We start from the raw sequence: 16,074 nt of genomic DNA on the forward strand, positions 1-16,074 counted from the left end.
TTCTGTTTAATACTGAAGTGTGAGATATTCAGTAAGGGAAAAAGGACAAATAGGTAATTTAAAATCCTCGTTACCTGAAATAGTGACTCAGAATGACCCAGTTACTCCTGTGTGTGTTTTGCTGAACAAATGAAAAAGATTAACATTAACAGTATCTCACAACATACATTTTTCTAAGTATAATTTTATTTTCTAATTTTTAATTGTTTATTACATCTTTTTGTATTTTGTAAGATAATATGAAATTTCCCAGTATCTCTCTGATATTTTATATATGTAAATATATGAATATAAATATTTATACATTTTATGTATTTATATTCATAGGTATATATGAAGAAGATTGAGACTACCAGGGAATTTTTTAGAAAAATAGAATGTATATTGTAGTGAGCTTTTTGGTAATGCCTGATGCAAAAGAGGGATTGAAAATATGAAACAGTATTGAATTTTATCTTTCAGCATTTATTGTTCAGCATTAATCACATAATGCTGTTAAATTACAGCACATGTATTTTAATATCCTAGCTTCTTTTTTTTCAGGAATGCTATTATTAGTTGAAGTGTTCATGCTGAAAATACAAAATTACCACTGCAGTTGTCTGGTGAAGTGTTCATGCTGAAACATTAGGGTTCTCAGTGCAGTCACATGTTTGGATTTATTGTTTATTACTAGCAAGAAATGACCTCACAGTCTAAATTTGAAGTGTATTTGAGGGCTTCAGGATTATTTTCTTATAAATTTAGTAAGTTTCTATTATTTGTTTCTCATGTTTTTAATGTAGAAATTTATGGTTATAGTTATGGTTATAGAAATTTATAGTTGCCTGCTGTGTTTCATACATGATTTTTATGTCAACATCTGTTTTCTGATTCTAATTTGGATATCTTTCTGACAACAATAATAAATCGATAGCTGGTAATACTGCCTAACCATGACTAGAATTAATGTATGCTCCTAAAAGTTATGTAACCTGTTTCAGAGACTTTGACTCTGTAGGTCAGTGGAAACTAGCATATTACCTGATTGTTCTGACTCACTGGTATTCATCTTGAAAACTATAAAAATAAAAATATTAAAGCATATCTCAGTTGATATCTAGAAACAAAAAAAAACTTCAATAAAAAGTCTTCAAATGTCACCTATAATTAGAACAGAAAAAGTTTTATCTTTTCATTCAGCACCTTTGCTTCTGTATAAAGGTTGCCATGGCAGTTTTTTCATTAACATTAGATTGATTTGCCCAGATATAAAATGGTTTGCATCATCTCGATTCCTAATGTTGCTAAAGCCTCCTGAGCCAGCTGTAGGTTGTAACCTCCCAGTTATTCTGGATTCCCCAGAGATCCTGCCATGCTGAGTTTTCTGGAAACTCAAACATAACCCGTTGTTGTGACCAATGTTACTATCAAGATCACCATCATATTTTCATTCTTGATCCAAAAAAAGTGTTAAGCAATTTAAGCCATTAGGGAAAGGGAATTATTAGAAGGAATAATTTTTATTATGCAATGATATTTAACTATCACTTAAATGCTTTTGCACTTAGAACATGATCGATCTTCAGCATACTTTTCTGCACTTGACAGTATATATTAGAAATCTTTCATAGAACCATTGAACTACTTCTTGTCAGTGGTGCACTGTCTTCCATACTCTGAAGGTTTTACAACCTACCCACTCCCTAAATATTGGGCATTCATGTTGTTTTGCAGTTTTCATTCTAATGATCGGTGTCAGTGTGAACATCATTTTACATAATTCTTTGTGCACGTATTTGTTTTTCCAGGCATGATGAAGAAGAGAAATTTCTGTTTCAAAGAATATCTTAAATTCATACAGACACTGATATAGTACCCTCCTAAAGTGAGGTAACCAACAGTTCATGCTTCTGCCAGCAGTTACAACACAAGATATCTTCCCATGCTTTTGACAAAACTTGATATTAGCAGTCTTTTTAAAATGTTTATGTACTTATGAGTGAAAAGCAATGCTTCTTTATTGTTTTACTGTGTACTTTCTGATTACTGCTAAGATTGAACATCTTACACTTACTCTCCTGTTGCATTTTGTCTTCTCAGCTCAGCCATATTTTACAGTCCATTTTTCTTTTGGGCTCTTTATTTTTTTATTGATTTTTAGTTCTTTATACATTCTAGATATTAATACCATATTATATCTATGGCAGATATTTTCCCCAGGCTACCAATTGTGTTTTAAGTTTTTTGATGGCTCTTTTCCTGAACAGAAATTTTAAATTTTATTACAGTAAAACTTACTAGTCTTTTTCATTATGGCATTTCTCGTTTGTATCCTGTTTAGAAGGCCTTCATAAATACAGCACAAGTAAACATTCATTTATATTTTGTTAATGTATTTTCTTAATTGCATTGGTTTAGTTTTTTCTTTTGACTTTAGTCTTGAATCATCTGGAATACATTTTTGTGAATTACGTGAGTTATGGGAGTAACTCTTTTTTTCCTAAAAGGATATCCAGTTTTTCCCAACACCATTTATTGAATTGACCTTCCTTTTCCTACCCATTTAAAACGCCACTTTGTAGTTAAATAAATTTGCATGTCTGTGAGTTTGCGGCCACTCTCTTCTTTTGCATATACTACTTGCCTATTCTTGCACCAACAATACAACTTTTTAACATAGTTTACTATTGGATGGGACAGTTTTCTCTTCTTTTGGATGTTGGTATCATACCCCGGTACCTTCTAACTGGTCGTGGTTCCATTCCCAGTCAGGGCACATGCCTGGGTTGCAGGCCAGGTCTCCACTGGGGGCCATGTGAGAGGCAACCACACATTGATGTTTCTCGCCCTCTTTTTCTCCTTCCCTTCCTCTCCCTCTAAAAATAAAATAAAATAAAATAAATAAATATTTATAAAAAGGTCATATTGACTTCAATTACTGATAGTTTTATCTCTTTATTACTCTTTCTTATACCTTATATAATAGTTATTTGCCTTGATAAATATTCAAGACAATTCCATTTCCAAATAAACACCTGTGAAAGAGCTCATTTTTATCAGCTTCTGCAGAAGGTTTTATCTTTCTCTACCCATCCTCCTCCCAAATTCAGCCTTCCATTTATACAAGATGGACTTAAGTTATTTTTCTCAATTTCTGTTACCACCTTTAAAAAATTATTTACATTAAGCTTGAGTTATTCAAACCATGTGTGAAGCTGGGGGAGTTAGGCAAAATAGGGAGGACATTCAAAAGTAGAATAGCCCATTTTATTAACTTTTTCTGACCTGATGTAGAATGTTTCTTTCTCCTTTATTTATGTGAGTATTTAATCACTTTTGCCTTGTAATGTTCACGGTTCCATGTTTTGCCTCCCCAGTATTTTAACTCCTTCAGGTTAGACTATTTCTCCTGCCTCTTATATACCCACAGTTCCTATCCTTCTCCCCTTATACCTGTACTGCATGTTTTTGAACTTTGTATAGACCATTATTCTAGCTTACATTTCTGTATCTTCAGTAACACAGTTGCCCTATCTCAAACTTCATTGCCCATCTGTGTTTTGCCCACCCATCAGCAAAACCCTGATCCCATTTTATTTTTTGTGTTTTTCTTACATTTTGAAAGCTTTTTAGTTTGAAATTCAGTTTACAGAGAAGTTACAATAGTACAATGAGTTCTCTTTACACACATTCAGCAATCGGTAACATTTTGCCATAACCGCTTTATCATTCTCTCTGGTCTCTCAGTGTGTATATTTATGTGTATCTTTTAGAAGTTTTATAGTAAATTGCAAATATCATGTGATCTGTTTTGTTTTTAATTTTTCCATCCTTCTACTCAGTAAGCCAGAGGGTCAACTCTATCCATACTACTTTTTTGTCTCATAAGTCATATTGTAGAGAATGAAGTTACATTTTAGTTTATGCCATAAGTTCATGATCACTGACTTCAAATTGCCTTTCAACACTGCCTATATATTTGTGACTATTTTAAATTCGCAAATACAAGGTGTTTGCAGATATAATTTTTAAGTATATTTTATTGATTATGCTATTACAGTTGTCCCATTTTTTCTCTCCTCTATTCCTCACCACCCTGTACCCCCCAGCCTCTGGCACTCCCTTCCCCCTTAGTTCATGTCCGTGAATTGTACATTTAAGTTCTTTGACTTCTTCAGTTCCTATACTATTCTTAACTTCCTCCTGTCTATTTTGTACCTACCAATTATGCTTCTTATTCCCTGTACCTTTCCCCAGATTGTCTCCCCTCCCCATCCCTGCTGCTAACTCTCCATGTGATCTCCATTTCTGCGATTCTGTTCTATTCTAGTTGTTTGCTTAGTTTGTTTTTGTTTTTGTTTTTCAGTTCAGTTATGAATAGTTGAGAGTTTGTTGTCATTTTACTGTTCATAGCTTTGATCTTCTTTTTTTAGACAAGTCCCTTTAACATTTCATATAATAAGGGCTTGATGATACTGAACTCCTTTAGCTTTGGCTTATCTGGGAAGCACTTATATGCCCTTCAATTTTAAATGATTGCTTTGCTGGACAGAGTAATCTTGGTCCTATAGGACCAAGTAATATAGGTCCTTGCTTTTGATCACTTTAAATACTTCTTTCCAGCCCCTTCCTGTCTGCAAAGTTTCTTTTGAGGAATCAGCTGACAGTCTTATGGGAATTCCCTTGTAGGTAACTCTCAGCTTTTCTCCTGCTGCTTTTAAGATTCTCTCTTTATCTTTAACCTTTGGCATTTTAATTATGATGTGTCTCTTTGGGTCCAACTTGTTTGGAATTTTCTGTGCTTCCTGGAATTGTACATCTATTACCTTCACCAAATTAGGAAGTTTTCTTTCATTATTTTTTCAAATAAGTTTTTAGTTTCTTGTTCTTCTCCTCTCCTTCTGGCATCCATGTGATTCAGATGTTGATACTTTTGAAGATGTACGTCTCAGAGGCAACTTACACCAGCCTTGGTTTGTTTGTTTTTTCTTTTAATTCCTTTTTCTTTTTGCTGTTCTGGTTGAATGCCTGTTTCTTCCTTATGTTCCGAATCATGTATTTGAATCCTGGCTTCATCTCCTCCACTGTTGGGTCTCTGTAGATTTTTCTTTGTTTCACTTAGTGTAACCTTTATTTCTTCCTGAGTCTTTTTTATTTTGTTGCTGTACTCATTGAGTTCTTTGAGCATCATGATCACCAGTGTCTTGAACTCTGCATCTGATAGGTTGGTTATCTCCATTTCACTTAGTTGTTTTTCTGGGGTTTGGTTCTGTTCTTTCATGTGGGCCATATTTGTGCCTCCTCAATTTGGCAGCCTCCTTGATTCTGTTTGTTTAGTAAGTAGAGCTGCTTTGACTCCCTGTCTTAGCTGTGTGGCCTATTGTAGAAAAGGCACCTGTAAATTGTTGGGTCAGAGCCTTAGGTAATCAACAGGGCAGTCAACCTGCTTCACTGCTTTGTGCCTCTGTGTGGTGGGAGGCCTCAAAGCAGGGATGGTTTTGCTACCTGGCCTTTGGAGGTTTGCCCAGCACTTGCCCTGTGTGACTGGGACCATTGCAGCTATTACCCTGATGCTGAATCCCAGTGCAGGGGTGTACATTTTCATGAAAATCCAACACCTTCTTCTGTCACCCAAACCCCCACTGGTTTTTACAGCCAGAAGTTATAGGGATTTGCCTTCTTGGCACTGGAACTGGCACTTGGGCTACAATAACTCCCAAGGTATTCTTCCCAATTTTTATCCACCACACATGAATGTGGGACCACTCATTCCACCATAGCCAGCTCTCTGTGCCACACTGCAGCTCCATGCCTCTCCACCCATCTCCACAACTCCACCCTTCCTACCCGTCAGGATGAATGTGGCTTCTTTAAATCCTTGGTTGTCAGTCTTCCATTGAGCTTGATTTTCTGAAAGTTCTGGGTGTTGTTTGTTTTGACATCTAATTGTATTTCTTTCTGTGGTTGAGAAGGCAAAGCATGTTTACAGACACCTCCATATTGACCAGCAGTCCTTAAAGTCTTTCTTGCTTTTCTAGGTTATGTAGAAATGATAGAATCAAAAGGATTAGAAGAATATCCCTCTCGGAGGAGGTTCTTCAGAGTTTTCTAAATGTTAGACATAAATTTAAATTTAAAAATATATTAAGTATTTTAACACTGTAATGAAAATAAAATGCACACTCAAATGTTTTATACCAATTTGTAACATGAACATACCATGAAACAAAAAATAAGCTTCTCTGCTAGTTTGTATTTTTATGAACTATGACTAAAGCTTTGCTACCAATTTTTATATAGGTGTTTTAACTTATGAATATGTATTTTTATATTTATGTTTTTAGCTGGGCTTTTTTTATAAAACTTGAGTTCATTATTATACATCCAAATCAAATTATGTGAGGCAGAACACTGCTGCAGCATCTGTATGCTCCGTCAAATAAAAACAAACAAGATGTTGAAGCATCTGCCTGCCATATATCCTTATCACTCCTTAACAGTTTGCGATGGTAAATTAATGGGATCCAATTATATTGAAGAGCCCTGAGCAGGTGGCTCAGTTGTATTGTCTCATACACCAAAAGGTTCTGGATTCGATTCCTGGTCAGGGCACATACCTGGACTCAGGGATAAAATCTGGTCGAGGCATATACAGAAGGCAGCCAAGCAGTGTTTCTCACACTGATGTCTATATCTATCTCTCTGCCTCTCCCTCTCTTTTCTTCTTTCTCTAAAATGAATAAGCATTCTACAGCTGAGGATTTACTCATATATATATTTACTGAGGTCTGTCCAGAAGGTATCCAGCCATGTGATATGAAAAACAGAGACATTTATTGAAGAAGATACAAGAAATAGTGTACATAGGACCATGATGCTTCAGTGCCCTTCAAAGTAGGCAGCTTGGGACCTCACACAGTTCTCCCAGTCACCATCAGCTGCCCTGTCATATTTTCCTGAATCACTTTAACAGCCTGAAATCTCTTCCCTTTCAAACGTGATTTTAGTTTTGGGAAAGGCAGAAGTTGCAGGCCACCAAATGTGGGCTACAGAGGGACTGAGTCACCTGGGTGATCACCAAAAAACTCTGCACAAGACATGATGCATGAGTGGGCACATTGTCATGATGAAGCTGCCAATCACCAGCCGCCCGTATTTCTTCTAGAAAACAATATTTGTTTATTTCTTCTATTGCCAGTATTTCTTCTAGAAAACAATATTTGTTTATTTAGATATCAGGTCATCTTTCTACTTCAGGCATTACGCAGACATCCAGGTCTTTCTGTGGAAAATATTCATTAATGCTTCATGACTTATCATATCTCAAGGTTAAAAGTTATGACAAAATGAGACCTTTATGCTTGCTTACCATCTAAAAAGGAGTACAATATTGAAATTGTTACCACCAGACAAAAATGTAGCATCTGCAGTACCAATCTTTTGGAATTAAGAGTATATACATGGATTAGGTGAACTTTCAAGTCCCTTACCTTTCTTTGCCTTTCTGACCTCTGTGCATCTTTAAAAGTAACCTGACCCCTAGAGTGACCCCGATCTCTGATCTCTGGAGTTGTGACTGGCTCTTTCTCTGTGTTCCCTTAGCACTCCATACTTAGTCCCCATCAAAACCAGTATCATTTCATGTTGTAATTACCTGTTCGCCTGACTGCCCAACATCCCACCCTTCACCTCCCAGGCAGTAAGCTCCTTGAGATGGGATGGTGTTCTCTTTATGTGTGGGTTCCTACCATCCATTCAGTGTCTCAAATGCAGTTTCCCAATAAATACTTAAAACGTGAACTATAATGCCTGCAGTGCCTATAGTATTTCAGGATTATGGAAACATAGTTATTTAACCTGACCCCACATCCTTCCATTGCTCCCTTGCCTCTGCTGGCTGCTGTCTGAGGAATAGCAATGCTCAGGCATGCTACTGTACCACATACTACACATTTCCCTGTCTTCCTTTGGCCTAAAATCAAACATAGAAACAAAAAGTAGGCTGGCTATCAGGAAAGACCTCAAAGTGGAAGAGCACTCCATGGAGTAACTGTGGCCTGGGATGTGGTCCTTATTCTTCCATTTAAAAATTGATTTTGCCATTGCTCTCGAGGGTGATGGCCTCTGGGGTCTAATACAAACCATCTATACAATGTATGTTTACAGAAGTTAATTTGTAAGCCAGGTGACCTGTTTGTTTGGTTGATTGTTTTCTTTGAGTGAAATACATATGCATGGTATTCAACTCGCTAACTTAATGATATCAAAGCACCTGTGAAATCCACCAAATAATCATGGGATGGGGGGGGGGTGTGTGAAATGGAGACAACTTGAACAACAGTAAAAAAATATGAAAAAAATAAAAGCCTAAGCTTATCTAACTACCAAACTTTGGAAACAGAACAGAGTGAGGTGGACTGTCACAAGGATTGTTTTACCCACAATGAGGCAGAGCCTTGTCAGCGTCTCCTTGGTGGCTAGGAGAAAATGGAGTGGTGGGTAATAAGGTATCAAGAACACTTTTGAAAGCCCGTATAAAAATTTTTTCTTACTTGTTAAAAGATAAATATTTTAAAAGTCAGAAAATAAAACAATGGCATTTTCTAATAATTATGATTAATTCATACTCTTAATAATGGCAATGGTAATACACAATTTGGTTCCATAATTCTTTGACCCCAACATGAGTTCCTAAGTTAATGATAATGTAGTATTGCCAATGATGGTGCTGAGAAAGAAGGAAAGATAAAGGACTGAAGTTAAAACTGTACCTCCTGTAATTCAAGAATCGTCAGTCTCAGGGTCAACTCAATTTTATTGAAGTTCACTCTGTGCTTGTAGTTTTAGCTGGCTTCCTGGTGCTCCTGTATATACTGATAATGCATGATGGTCCACTTCCTTGTCCTCTACCCTTGTAAAGAAACTATGAAGTGCAGGCAGGTTAAATGGTCACTAGGAAAAATAAGTCAGTCGTACCTCTTCTCAAGGGCTAAAGTGAGTCTCTCAAGCCTTATCTCAAGGTTCTTTCTATTCCAGAGATTGGAAACCCAAGTGCCTACAGAGGCCAGTCTGGTGGGAATGAAGCAGGAAGCCGCTACAGTGAACTGGAGAACCAAATTCCAGAGAATTGTCGAAAGGCAGGCATGTTGACCTAGTGATACCACATTGTCCAGTTTATCAGGTAAAATGCAAATTTTCATGTGAAATTTTTAATTTAAATGCTGTCAACTAATTTGCTATTATTGATTATTATTCTCAAGCTGTATACAAGCCAAACACTTTTACAGATAGATTTGGCTTCAATTTCTCCCTTTTATAACTTGGTCCTATATTTGGCTTCCTTTTTTGTTAAACTGAAGACTTCATTTTCTACAGGTTTTGCTTGTCTTCAGCATGTGCTCTAGAATACACTATGCTTGGTTGTGTGATACTGAAACTCCTTTCCTCTCCAACCTGAGTTCTTTGCACAAAAGTTTTTTTTGGCTGCTGCATTTTCTCTGCCGCTCTCATTCCAGTGAGCAGTTAGTACTAAATGGAATATCCCTGAGACACTTTTGATATGACACCACTAAACACCTATAGGTATATACTCCTTATTCATTTAGTTACTGATGGGGAAGCTACATAAAAACAGTAAAAGATCATTTATTTCACGGGGCTTAGAGATTGTATGCTTTGTGCCCCCCCCTTTCTAGAATCCACACAGAAATGATTTTCTCCTCTTGTTTCTTGAGAGACCTTATCAGACAATTTATTAGACTTCAGTTATGTTTTACATTTAATTATGTCTGCTAGAGACGTTGACTGGATGTACATGTTCCTAGGTAGTTACACACATTTAGAGACAGTGTCTTCAGGTAGGTATCTTCAGTGGCTAAGGAGTCTTCCTGTTTCCACTCCAGGAGTAGCCTGAGTTTCAAGGTTATGAGTGGTGGTTGGGGTTGTTACCTCTACACAGAAGTGATTATGCCAAGACGGAACTTTATATCCACTGTCAAGTGAATTAAAAAATGCTAAATATTTTTATAGTAAGAGTGTATAAATATTCATTGTTTTATGATATGGCGCAATCCCAAATGTGCATAATTCATAATTGTTTCATTCTTAGTATAGTTTGGGGAAAAATAATATTGATGTACATCTTTTTTTCAACAATAATTTAACCTATATATTGAGCTGTACCTTGAGTAACCAAAAGACTAGTAGTGCATGAATAACATGTAAAAATTACCCACTTAAACTTGTTTAGTGTACTCTTAAACAGATTATGTAAATGCAAACAAGTATTTCTTCTAAGTATTTCCTACAAGAAGTTTCGTTGTATCATAGAAAAGCAAAAGTAACAAACTGCTGATGACTAAAATACAAAAATACATTATAAACTATTTTCCCTCAGAATTATACTGATTTTATCAATTAATGTATAGCTGTTCTCTGTTACTACTTTATTTTAAAACAGTTCTCTGATTTTTAAGGATATGTATGTAGAAGCTGGTGATTGTTCACTTTTTAACTTTTAAGAAGGTAAAATGAATAGTAAGCATTTTCTATTCATTTGTTTTCTATTCATATGTTTTCTAAACATGCATACAGACCCACACTTTTCACTTCCTTATTTTTTTGTATTTTAATGTATTTTAATAGCAAACTTACAGGAACAGTACAGAAGAGAGACAACATTAAAAACATGTGCTTGCATGTAGGATGACAACTCAGAAAAGTATAGTGAATGGATGGAATCTACTGTATGGTTAAAATGATACAAACAACATTTAGTTGCCATCTGTAAGAAATTTACTCAGTACAAACTGAGAGTGACCAGAGGGGAGGGAGGAGGGGGATAAATAAAGAAAGAAGGGGAAGGGTCAAGTCAAGGAACAGTATAAAAGACCCATGGACAAAGACTATGGAGGTAGAATTGAATGTGGGAGGGGGAGGTAGGTAGACCAAGGGAGAGTAATGGGGGAAAAATGGGTACAACTGGAATTGAACAACTATAAAAAACAATTTAAGAAAAAAGAAATTTACTTGGACAAGATGGAGGCATAGGTAGACACGGCTTCACCTCGTTGCACAACCGTAAGGAGGATCACAACTAACCTCGAAACAAAAACACCCAGAACTACCAAAAAATCAAACTGTATGGAAGTCCAACAACCAAGGATTTACAGAAGCCTTACTCATCCAGATGGATAGAAAGGGTGGAGACCAGGAGCCAAGGCAGAGAGGACACTGTGTGGTGGTGGCAAGGCAGCAGCAGAGAGGCCGCTGGAAAACCAGGTGGTCCCACATTCCCATGTGGTGGATAAAATCAGGAGGGATACCTTAGGAACAAGCGATCCAAGCCCCAGGCCAGACCACACAGACCAGGGTTTCTGCATCGGGAAAATAAAAGCTCATAACTTATGCCTATAAAAACCAGTGGAGGTTGGGACAGTGGCATAAACTGCCAGTCTCTTAGGAAAAGCCATTTATAGGGCTGGGACACAAACCCACCCACTCTGGGAACCACCACCAGGGCAGCAGCTAGAGGGATGCCAGTTGTTTACCAGAAGGGGATGAAGTGACTGGAAATGGGGTAAGTCATAAGTGAGCCTCAGCATCATTGCCCCCATTCTGACCCCACCCCCACATACAGAGCCACAAAGCAGTGAAGCTGGTTGCCCCACCCTCATGAATACCTTAGGCTCCACCCCATACAACTTAACAGGTGCGCTAAGACAAAGAGTCAAAGCAGCTCTACCTAATACATAGAAACAAATACAGGGAGGCTGCCAAATCGAGGAGACAAGTAAATGCGGCCCAAATGAAAAAATAGAACAAAATCCCAGAAAAAGAACTAAGCCAAACAGAGATAGCCAACTGGTCAAATGTAGAGTTCAAAACACTGGTGATGAAGATGCTCAGAGAACTCATTGAACTAAAACAAACACATAAGAAATGAAGGTTTACACTAAGTGAAATATAGGAAAATCCACAGGGAAATAACAGGGAAAGGAAAGAGTTCAAATCAATAATTTGCAACATAAGAAGAAATAGACAATCAACCAGAACACAATGAAGAAACAATTCAAAAAAAATGAGGCAAGAATAAGAAGAGTCTGGAACATCTCCAGAAGTCCCAATATTTGAATCATAGGGATGCCAGAAGACTAGGAAGAGCAAGAAATTGAAAACTTACTTGAAAAAATATTGAAAGAAAACTCCCTAACTTGGTAAGGAAAATAGATATACAAGTCCAGGAAACACAGAGAGTCCCAAATAAATTGGACCCAAAGAGGGAATCTCAAAAGCAACAAGAGAAAAGCTGGGACTTACCTGCAGAGGAGTTCCCGTAAAACTATCAACTGATTTCTTAAAAGAAACTTTTCAGGCAAGAAGGGACTGGTAAGAAGTATTTAAAGTGATGAAGAGCAAAGACCTACAACCAAAATTACTCTATCCAGCAAAGCTATCGTTTAATATTGAAGGGCAGATAAAGTGCTTCCCAGACAAGGCAAAGCTAAAGGAGTCCATCAGCACCAAGCCCTTACTCTATTGAATGTTAAAGGGGCTTATTCAAGAAAAAGATCAAAACTATCGACATTAAAATAACAAACTAAGGTGCCCTCTTAGTGCAGTAGGCAGCGCGTCAGTCTCATAAAATAACAACAAACTCACAACTATCAGCAACTGAATCTAAAAAACAAAAACAAATGAAGCAAATAACTAGAAGAGGAACAGAATCATAGCTAGAGAAATCATTCAGAGGACTGCCAGTGGGGAAAAGGAAAGAGGAGAATGGGGGGAAAGGTACAGGGATTAGAAGCATAAATGGTAGGTACAAAATACACAGGGAGATGTTAAGAAAAGTAAAGGAAATGGAGAAACCAAAGAATTTATGTACATGACCTATAGACATGAATTAAGGGGGTAGATTACTGGAAAGGGAGGAGGCACTGGACAGGAAAGAGGCAAAGGGGGGGAAATGGGGCAACTGTAATAGCATGATCAATAAAATATACTTGAAAGAAGAAATTGTTCTTTAAACAATCCAAATTCTGGCATTGTCCAGAAAAATTTAACAGGTTTATTTATATTATTATAAAGTTGAATTACTGAAACTTCTTCACTGAAATGTTTTGACTTGCATTAATGCTTTATGTTCTCTGCATTTATATTTTAAAAATTCACACACAAATGAAAATGGAAAAACTGCCAAAACCTGCTTTTTGTTCCCTATTTTGCACTTGCAATCATATAATTAGTTACCTTTTGACCCCATCGGAAAAAAATACCTAATGCTCAGAACTACCTATAAAAGGAAGAAGAGATTTGTTTAAGAACGAAATGTTTCTCATTATAGTGGATTCTTAAGCACATTCCCCATGTAGGCAGCATGCTAGCCGGATGTTTTTTTGGTGTCATTGTTACACATTTGGTGTGGATAGCACACAGGTTGGTGTCCTCAAAAAGGCCAATCAGACAGGCTTCACTCGCCTCCTGCAAAGCACCAACAGCTGCACTTTGGAAGTGCAGATCTGTTTTGAAGTCCTGAGCAATTTGTCGCACCAGTCACTGGAAGGGGAGTTTGCAAAGCATGAGTTCAGTGGAGTTGTGATAACATCTAATTTCAAAATGCCAGGGTACCAGGCCTGTAACGATGAGATTTCTGCACCCCTCCAGTAGAGGGCCCACTCTTGTGAGTGGCTTTGGTAGCCAGTTGCTTCTTAGGTGCTTTACCACCAGCAGATTTGCTGCTTTGTAAGAGCTGTGGTATAGAGACCTCTTTACTTAACCCCCTTCTCCTTTGGCTAGAGCTTGGAGAGGTAGAGGAGGGTCTGCTTAAATTAAGAGCACCACTTCCTTAAATGTTTTTAAAGGTACAAATGAAAGCTTCAACTTGAAGTTAAGTGTCTCGATCATATTTTTTCTTTGCAGTCATGTAAAATGGCAAGAGCAAAGAGAAAGTTCAGTTATGTATAGAAATGTATGTGAATTACTAGATATTATATGGGGGAATCCAATTTACATCTGGGAAGTAAATGATTAGAGAAACCTGGAAGGCCTCTCTGAGGAATAGACATTTAAACAGAAAAAAACAGATATTTGTTTAGTGAAGAACAAGGTCAAGGTGGAGATGGTAGGTAGTCAGTCTAAGCAGAAAAGTTAAGGGTGACACCCTGAAGAATTTTAGAACCAATCAAAAGGCTAGCCTAATTTTCTCTCTAGTATTTATATCATTCAGGTTAGCAGGTATTCTTTCTGGCTCTCCATATCTTTTTTTCTCTGCTCAGCTAAAACAGAAAGAGCAATAGCATAATACTAGACACAGAGCTTATAACTGTTTCTAGTAAAAAACTTCTATACTGATTTTAAGGATCAAGAAAATATTAATTAGCTATTCTATTGATATAACATTTAAATTTTTAGAAGTAATATGTTTTCCAGCTATAGAGCCAATAGTTTTCTGTGATGTACTTATGTTTTTTATTTTTTTAATTTATTTTTGTTGTATTTTTTCCTTTCCCATTTATACCACTTACGCCCTCTCCCACCTCCATCCATCCCCACTGCAAGCACCACGCTATTGTCCGTGCCTGTGAGGCCTTCTTCCCTTTTGTTCAACCCCTCCACCTCCTGACCAGCCCCACAGAGCTGCCATCCTACTCTCTACGAGTCTGTCTCTATTTCACTTGTTCAGTACATTCATTAGATTGCACATATGAGTGAAATCATACTGTTTCCACTCCTTTTTTTATAAGTAAATAACTCAAATATAGTGTTTTGTTCTTAGTACCAAACCAGTCCATAGATAGTAAGAGGATGAGCGACTATAACCAAGTCATTAAAAAAATACAGGGACTCAAAAAGAGTTTCTTTCTCTATCATCTAACAGTGCAGAGGTAGATGGGATACCAACTTATCCGTCCAGGATAAGTTGGTAGCTCTGTCCAAGGTCACAGGTTTCTTTTCTTTTGTTACTTTATTCCTGGGATGTGTTCCTGCCCATGATGTCAACCTTGTTCACGCTATTGCTCTCAGCTCACAGAAGGGACAAAAGAGAGAGAGAAGTAGGAGACAAGCCACTTCCTTTGGAGAATGTGACCAGGAAGTTCAATGTGTCACTTCTGCTCACATCTCTTTGGTCAGAATCTCATCACATGACCATACTTAACCGCAATGGAGGCTGGGAATTACTGTTTTTATTTTTGTTGAATATATTGGGGTAACGCTGGTTAACAAAACTTTACAGCTGTCAGGTGCACAGTTCTGCAACATATCATCTGTACACTGTAGCGCATGTTTACCACCCCAAGTCAGTCTCCGTCCAAAACCATTTATCCCATCTGTACCATCCTCCTCCTCCCACTAGCCCCCGCCTCCAAAAATCACATTGTTGTTGTCCCTGTCCACAGCTTCCTTCATTTTATTTTTCTGTTTTACTCAATACCTCCACCCCTGCACCCAGGCCCCTGCCCCACACAGCTGTCAGCCTGCTCTCTCTGTGTGAGTCTGTCCATATTTTGCTTGTTTGTTCATTTTATTTATTACATTCCACATACAAGTGAAATCATGCTTGTTTGTTCATTTTATTCATTAGATTCCACATATAAGTGAAATCATATGGTATTTGTCTTGCGCTGACTGGCTTATCTTACTTGGCATAATGCTTTCCAGATCCATCCATGCTGTCAGAAAGGATAATTTTTTCTTTTTTACAGCCGAGTAGTATTCTATTGTATATTGCATCTTAGTTGTTTACCCACTCATCTACTGATGGGCACTTGGGCTGCTTCCAAATCTTGGTTATTGTAAATAATGCTGCAGTGAACATAGGCATACATACATTCTTTTGAATTAGTGTTTTGGGTTTCTTCAGGTAGATCCCCAGAAGTAGAATCACTGGGTCGTAAGACAGTGCCATTTTTTAATTTTTTAAGGAAACTCCATACTGCTTACCACAGTGGCTGCACCAATCTGCGTTCCAACCAACAGTGCACAAGGGTTTGTTCCTCTTTCTCCACATCCTCACCAACACTTGTTGTTTGTTGATTTATTGAGGGTGGACATTCCTTCAGATTCGAGGTGATATCTCATTGTGGTTTTAAT

The 16,074-nt window shown here is 37.4% G+C and overlaps 1 protein-coding gene across 4 annotated transcripts in view; it reads left to right on the plus strand.

Annotated features, from left to right (window-relative positions):
- The window catches only part of MBD5 (methyl-CpG binding domain protein 5), a 173,944-nt gene that overhangs the window by 93,474 nt on the left and 64,396 nt on the right, over positions 1–16,074 (plus strand). For 2 of the 4 annotated variants that reach the window (XM_037027789.1, XM_037027793.1), the window contains exon 3: positions 9,019–9,163. The exons of 1 other annotated variant lie outside the window; for it this stretch is intronic. The gene's annotated coding sequence lies outside the window, so the exon portion shown is untranslated. Of the gene's footprint in view, positions 1–6,769; positions 6,782–9,018; positions 9,164–16,074 lie in introns of those variants that run through there. One more of the 4 variants, XM_037027790.1, reaches the window with a different exon arrangement.

The sequence above is a fragment of the Sturnira hondurensis genome, unplaced genomic scaffold (assembly GCF_014824575.4).
Source record: "Sturnira hondurensis isolate 20B ecotype Veracruz unplaced genomic scaffold, ASM1482457v3 Scaffold0019428, whole genome shotgun sequence".
Classification (NCBI taxonomy): domain Eukaryota; kingdom Metazoa; phylum Chordata; class Mammalia; order Chiroptera; family Phyllostomidae; genus Sturnira; species Sturnira hondurensis.